This window comes from Helianthus annuus, chromosome 17 (genome assembly GCF_002127325.2).
Source record: "Helianthus annuus cultivar XRQ/B chromosome 17, HanXRQr2.0-SUNRISE, whole genome shotgun sequence".
Lineage (NCBI taxonomy): Eukaryota > Viridiplantae > Streptophyta > Magnoliopsida > Asterales > Asteraceae > Helianthus > Helianthus annuus.
The window spans coordinates 65,660,404-65,667,924 of record NC_035449.2 but is presented as its reverse complement, the minus strand read 5'-3'; the positions used below and the strand labels follow the sequence as shown (position 1 = coordinate 65,667,924).

General features: G+C 37.5%; 1 long non-coding RNA gene across 1 annotated transcript; it reads left to right on the top strand.

The window, feature by feature from the left end:
- The first annotated feature begins 955 nt into the window (after window positions 1–955).
- On the top strand, window positions 956–3,125 carry LOC110925575. The gene is made up of 3 exons (XR_002584574.2): window positions 956–1,769; window positions 2,445–2,518; window positions 2,956–3,125. It is a non-coding gene; the product is annotated as an uncharacterized LOC110925575 (long non-coding RNA).
- The last annotated feature ends 4,396 nt before the right edge of the window (window positions 3,126–7,521 follow it).

Below are 7,521 nucleotides of genomic sequence, written 5' to 3'. Positions count from 1 at the left end.
TATAATTAAATAATCTTGCGATTTATACAGCTTCTTTACACGCATGAGTACAACAAAAGGTTTAACCTGTTTGAGAAAGCCGTGGAGATGCCTGTTATTCGTTATATAACATCTTCAGAGATTGATAAAGTCGAAGAACATATTTCGGATAACGGACCTCTATGGATATCAAGTGAGAGTGAAGAAGAAGAAGAAAATGAAGAAGAAAATGAAGGAGAAAATGAAGAAAACAAGGAAGAAGAAGAGCGTCCTCTGGATGATGATTATACACTACGACCACCGGTTGACACGACAATAAGCTACAAAAGAAGGACTGCGCGCGCAGTACAAAACGAAGAAACCGGGGCAGAGCCAAAAGATAACGAGAACATTGATGATTTCATGAATTTCAGTTTTGAAATAAATGAAATGTCTCAGATGAACATTGACTTTGAAGTTGGAACGCAGACGCAGAAAATGATGGATTATTGCAACACTCCTGCTCCACTTTCACCGTCAGTAATCTATGACACGGCCCACGAACAACAACTAGAGGCTTCATGTAACGCTCCGCGTTTTCATAACTTTCCATATGTAGAAACCATTGTTCATATTCCTATTTTTGGGAACTTTGTATCCTAGTATTCGTCGTTTCGCCATAAGCGTCAAAAAATCTTTATCCGTATTTTGTTATAAATATGGTTAGTTATCTATTTTTTTAATCTAATTAGTTAATTTAACTAATATTACTATTTAAAAAAAAAGTTTATTTTATGATAATCTAGTTAGCGTCGTTAGATATGAGATCTAGTAAACTAACCTAGTTAGTTTAATTATAAAGTTAGTTTTTTTTTAAAAGAAATTATAACAATAAACATGGATTTATTGAACCATAAGGACTATTGGTGCATATTTTGAAAATATGCAACCAATTAAAGCTAGATGTACACCCATATTCATTTTAAAAACCCTAATACCCTTCCTTTTCTTTTGAACAGCCGCTCAAAACCTGGTCTTCACCTCTGTTCTTGTTTGATTGCCTGCTAACATACACACACACCATGACCATCTTCCCCCTCCTTCAACCACCCACACTCACCTGCTCCTCCCCTTCAAACGACGGCCAAACGCCTCTACGGCGGTGGCTCACGGCGGCGAGACAGAAACTGAGAGAGGAGGGAGAGAGACGAGACGGGAGAGAGAGAAGGCGGCGGCACGAGTCTCGCGACGGCAAGAACCGACGAAGGTTCCGATGACCGGTGAGGCACACAGCGGCGACGCTTCGTTTTTCCGGCGATTCAGAGCTGGTTCGAGCTCCGATCGATGTTGATTCAGTTCTGTTCCAGTTCGAGGCTCCATTTCGGGTTAGTTTTGAAACCAGATTTTGTTTTGGGTTTGCTCTGACGAGTCTCGGCGGTGGTGGTCGATAACTGACCGGCGGCGGTCGGAGCCACGCCGACGCCGGAGACACCAGGGATGGTAACGGTTATGGCTGCTTGAGTGCTGGTTCTGATTTTGGTACACGTTTGGGTTAGCTCGGGTTTTCGGCTTTGTCCAACTCGAGTCTGGTTCGTGTTTCGGCAACAGTTTGGTTCAGATCTTGGCTCAGCTTAGCTCCGATTCAGTTTTGGTTCTTGGTTTGATTCTTACTTCGGTTCAATCAGTTCGGGTCAGACGCGGTCAACTGGTCAGTCACGGTCAAAGCAGGTCAACGGACAGATTCGAGTCATGTCGGTTCCCGCTCAGTTAACTTCGGCTTGCTAAGGTCAATCTCAGTCAACGCGAACTCGGTAAACTTTAACGACGTATATTTTATTAAGTTATTTTTATTATGTGTATATGTTGTCTAGTTTAAAACCGAGTTCGATATGATACACTTATTGATTAATTATGTTTGACACATCGATGGAAAATTTTTTATATATTTGGATATTGCGTTGATTATTGTTGCGTTTTGACAAATTTAAGCGACAACTTGTGGTGTCGGGATCGTCCAGAAACAGAGGAAACTCTGCCCGATTTTCGTGAGATATATTTATATTTTTTTTAGCCGCAACACAAATGAAAACGTATCGGGACTCAAATGAAGTTTATAAATATAAACGAGGGTATAAATATATAACATTTTGATTTATTTAATTATTTTTTTTACTATACCAAATTATATTTACACAACTCGTGTAATACACGAGGTTTTTTTTTTCTTTAAAAAAAAACGTAGCTCTTTATTATGTAGTGTATAAATTAGATTTTATTAATTCCATATAATACAATGAGTTTATAAAGATACAACTTTTTTTATTATTTAACATATAAAATTTCATTTGTTCAACCCGTGTAATGCACAGGGTTCTAACCTAATATATGTATATATATATACTTATTCATCGACTAGATACTTTAACTTCCAATTCAAATCATCTGTCATAGTTCCGTTACTCATGCACCATCGTTTACCCATATAGGGTGACCTTGTTGTTCCATCCTCCTGAACTTATACGCTTGTCAACACTTGGATAATCGGAAGACTTAGCAATTTGTGAGTATACTCGTATTTCCCCTTTTTTACTTTTACCACTTTTGGGGTGTAACATGTTTATCTATCAACAAACTTACACATGAACATTTTGCTTAAACACATGAACATTCCTACAACATGCTTGTATACGTGATGGCTTGATGCTTTAAACTTGGACTTATCTTATGTGTTGAACTTATCATTAACTTCGTACGAGCCAAACCGTGACATATGTAGCGCTATAGGATTAACGACCCGCCTCTTTATCTCGGTAATGTCATGAGCATATTGCGTTTCCTTGGTTTGATATGTTAAACACATACCATATTTAAATGTTTATCTTGAATCACATGCTTGCTATGAGGAATGGTTTAACACTTATTTTTTTTTACTATGTACGTATCAAACTTGTATACTCGCCTTTGCTTTTGCATTGACTTTATTTTAACATGTTACAGGTGGATGTCGGCGATGCATGGAATTTAGTAGGATGCTTAGATACACACTTAAAAAGAATTGTATTCATATTGTATTATTTTTATTATTCATGTTGTTGTATTTGTTTCAAAAGCCTTGTAATTGATCCTTTAGAAATGGAATGAAATGATTATTTAATTATTGTCACAAATAGCGTTATGATGTCTCTAGCAATCTTCACACTTCGTCTCATCCCGATGTTTCCGCCATTGGTTGGGGTGTGACAGATTGGTATCAGAGCCATAACTATAGGGAATTAGGAAAAATAGGAATGCTTTAACCTAGTCTATAGTTTTAGAGCTTTATTCTCCTGTATTGCTTGAAACTACTTGCATGCTACTTTACTCGCTTCTCATTTATTCGCCTTGACTTTTAAACATGTAAGTTGCTTGTGTGCTAATACTTGAATTGCTATTCTTATGTGTCAATAGTTGTTTACTATGTGTCGATACTTTGATTTATTGATCTATTCTTTATGTGTTATTCTCAACATGCCTTTTATGTGTTTATACTTGTTTGCGTATTCCTTTAACATACTCCCCTTTTCTACATCATTTTACTCGATTTTTCTTAAACTCGAAAACACTCGTATTGTACAAACGAGACGAGTTTGCCAAAATAGGCGTGAAACCCACAATTTGGTAAACGACTTTCATTCCGTTTGATTCTATTTTTGCACGAAATTCACCATTAAGTTAGGAGTGAAATCCACATCTTAATAGAAATTTCAAATTTAAATTCGTCAAGTTAGGGTACGAAGTCGTCAAGCTAGGGGTGAAACCCGCACCTCGTCGACTAGTCCCACTCCTTGATTTTCAAAAAATCCCGCCAAGTCTCGAATTTTCGATGGATTGGGAACATGTAGTAACTGGAAGGGTGAATACCGTTAACCGAGATATCGGCGAGAGTATTCCACCTATTAGGCCAAAGCATGCTCCCCAAACTCGAAAGATTTTTCGACCACTTTGGTTAGTCAACGTTCTGTTTTGGAACCATCCGAGCTTCCTTTTATCAAACTCACGCTTTATTATTTTCGATCTTTTGCCAATTTTGAACCATTTTGAGATTTCACTTTTGCGCATGCATCATGCTATTACTTTTCATACGATTATACATTATTTGCATGCATATTTTCACGTAATTTTATTTACACTTTTGTAACGAGTGGAGACATATCATCGAGATAGGAGTGATTTCCTTACCTTGACGATTAACTCCGCTTTATTTCTCACCTTACAACGACCTCACCAACGAGTTAGGGGTGATTCCCTTACCTAGGTGATCGTTACCAATGCTTTCTTCTAATTGGCTATATTATGTAAACACAATCATGTTTATACCTAAATCATTTATCATGTATTTCAAAATGCTTCACTTATTTAAACGTACCTCTTATTCTATAATTTATTTTCACATCACTCGCACACACAAAATTCTTAGCTTTTACCATAAACACTTATTCCGCAACATTCAAAATTTCACGAAATGCTACTCATCAACTTAATCGGTCCAACAAAACCATTGCTCACAAAATTTTGTATTCAACATAACTATTGAAACACTTATAAAATATTACAAATATTATTCGACATCTACTAAAACTTCTTTCAAAAGCAATAAAACATTTTATTAAAAGACGCTTTTTCAGCAAACACTAAGTCCATATACCAAATTCCTTTTTCTAAAGGATCAACTTTTCACGAAAATCCGTAAACTTCGAAACTTTCTAATACAAAGTTACTTAAAACGAAGCAAACTTATTAATCTCTAGAACTTTTCAAAACCTCACTCGATACGTCAATTAACTCCAAAACACGTGGGCAAGGAAACTTCATAAGGACCGACAAATTTTCAAGTTATGTAACCTCTTTTAAAACCGTAGTAGCATTTCCATTCTTTTTACAAAGCACGTTTCACGTAACCAATAGCTGTTTTATATTCCCTTACATTCACAAATTAGATTCTGCATTTCGTGACAACTCAATCTATTTAACTTCACGTTTTACGCAAACAACTACATATGCATACCATTTTATACGTTTTAGTCAATATCTCATAACAATCTCACGCGTGTCACTCGTTCACTTTTCTTTCATACTCAAAACTTTTGATCTTTTACGCACATAAACTCGTGTATTTCGATTTATACTATAAACCAAAATCATTATTTTCTACATCCATGCTTACCCATTTTACGCCTTCACTTATGTTCACACTTACACATTTATGTTATACTCACGATTCAAAATTCGTACGTTTTACGTTAATAAATACACTCACAATTATACACTTACGCTGTCCTTACATTCATGTCTATACTACATTCGTATTCATATTCATATTCATACGCTTTATGTTTTCATTTACACTTGTACAACTTCGTTACACTTATATTCATACGCTTTCTGCTTATACTTATACACATACTACTTACACGTTTTATGTTTATGCTCATACATACATGCGTATTCATACTTAAACTTATGCTCATACTTTCATCCTTACTCATGATCCATACATTCGTACCTATACGCGAGCGTAACCTGAGGGATTCGCTTGCGTGGGTCACACACATACTTATACATGGACTTGCTTACATACTACATTCTTATACATACACGTTCTCACTTTTCAAATTATGTATACCCTGATTCGTACGCAACTAGTACAAGCTATGCGGATCATGCGACGATCAATATAATCGCGGGTGCACACGGGATTATAGTGATAGGCGTATGAGAACCCTAGAGTGTACTATTGTGTATGGTAAAACACGGAACGTAACATGACACGAATAACGAAACGGACGTAACATGGCCAAAACATGGTGGATACGCCGCTGGTACTTCCTATATATAAGTGTTTCCACCATGTTACCAAACTTTCGTAAAACGTGCCATGAGAAATTCAGTGTTTTGCAGACCTACTTAGACCTAATACAAACTTTAAACAACTCAGAAACGCATTATATCATCCGATTATCCACGACGAGACTTCATTCTTAACTCATCATTTTCACTTATCCAATACTTAAGCCATCCTTATGCTTATAATCATCTATTAGATCAAACTAGCTCATTTTTATCAAAATACCAACCGTTTTGTACAGAGATGTTCTTCCTAACACGACACATTTTATATATATACCTCTCCAAGTTGATTCAAAATTTTGTAAACTCACACACGTGTACGCTTTTATGCTAAATATCTTGATTCTTTTAGCCAAAATGTTTTTTTTTCTCTCCAAGGTATTCCTCTTAAATAAATTTCAGGACGAAATTTCCTAAAGGAGGGGAGACTGTAACGCTTCGCGTTTTCATAACTTTCCATATGTAGAAACCATTGTTCATATTCCTATTTTTGGGAACTTTGTATCCTAGTATTCGTCGTTTCGCCATAAGCGTCGAAAAATCTTTATCCGTATTTTGTTATAAATATGGTTAATTATCTATTTTTTTAATCTAATTAGTTAATTTAACTAATATTACTATTTAAAAAAAAGTTTCTTTTATGATAATCTAGTTAGCGTCGTTAGATATGAGAGCTAGTAAACTAACCTAGTTAGTTTAATTATAAAGTTAGTTTTTTTTTAAAAGAAATTATAACAATAAACATGGATTTATTGAACCATAAGGACTATTGGTGCATATTTTGAAAATATGCAACCAATTAAAGCTAAATGTACACCCATATTCATTTTAAAAACCCTAATCCCTTCCTTTTCTTTTGAACAGCCGCTCAAAACCTGGTCTTCACCTCTGTTCTTGTTTGATTGCCTGCTAACACACACACACCATGACCATCTTCCCCCTCCTTCAACCACCCACACTCACCTGCTCCTCCCCTTCAATCAACGGCTAAACGCCTCTACGGCGGTGGCTCACGGCGGCGAGACAGAAACCGAGAGAGGAGGGAGAGAGACGAGACGGGAGAGAGAGAAGGCGGCGGCACGAGTCTCGCGACGGCAAGAACCGACGAAGGTTCCGATGACCGGTGAGGCACACAGCGGCGGCACTTCGTTTTTCCGGCGATTCAGAGCTGGTTCGAGCTCCGATCGATGTTGATTCAGTTATGTTCCAGTTCGAGGCTCCATTTTGGGTTAGTTTTGAAACCAGATTTTGTTTTGGGTTTGCTCCGACGAGTCTCGGCGGTGGTGGTCGATAACTGACCGGCGGCGGTCAGAGCCACGCCGACGCCGGAGACACCAGGGATGGTAACGGTTATGGCTGCTTGAGTGCTGGTTCTGATTTTGGTACACGTTTGGGTTAGCTCGGGTTTTCGGCTTTGTCCAACTCGAGTCTGGTTCGTGTTTCGGCAACAGTTTGGTTCGGATCTTGGCTCAGCTTAGCTCCGATTCAGTTTTGGTTCTTGGTTTGATTCTTACTTCGGTTCAATCAGTTCGGGTCAGACGCGGTCAACTGGTCAGTCACGGTCAAAGCAGGTCAACGGACAGATTCGAGTCATGTCGGTTCCCGCTCAGTTAACTTCGGCTTGCTAAGGTCAATCTCAGTCAACGCGAACTCGGTAAACTTTAACGACGTATATTT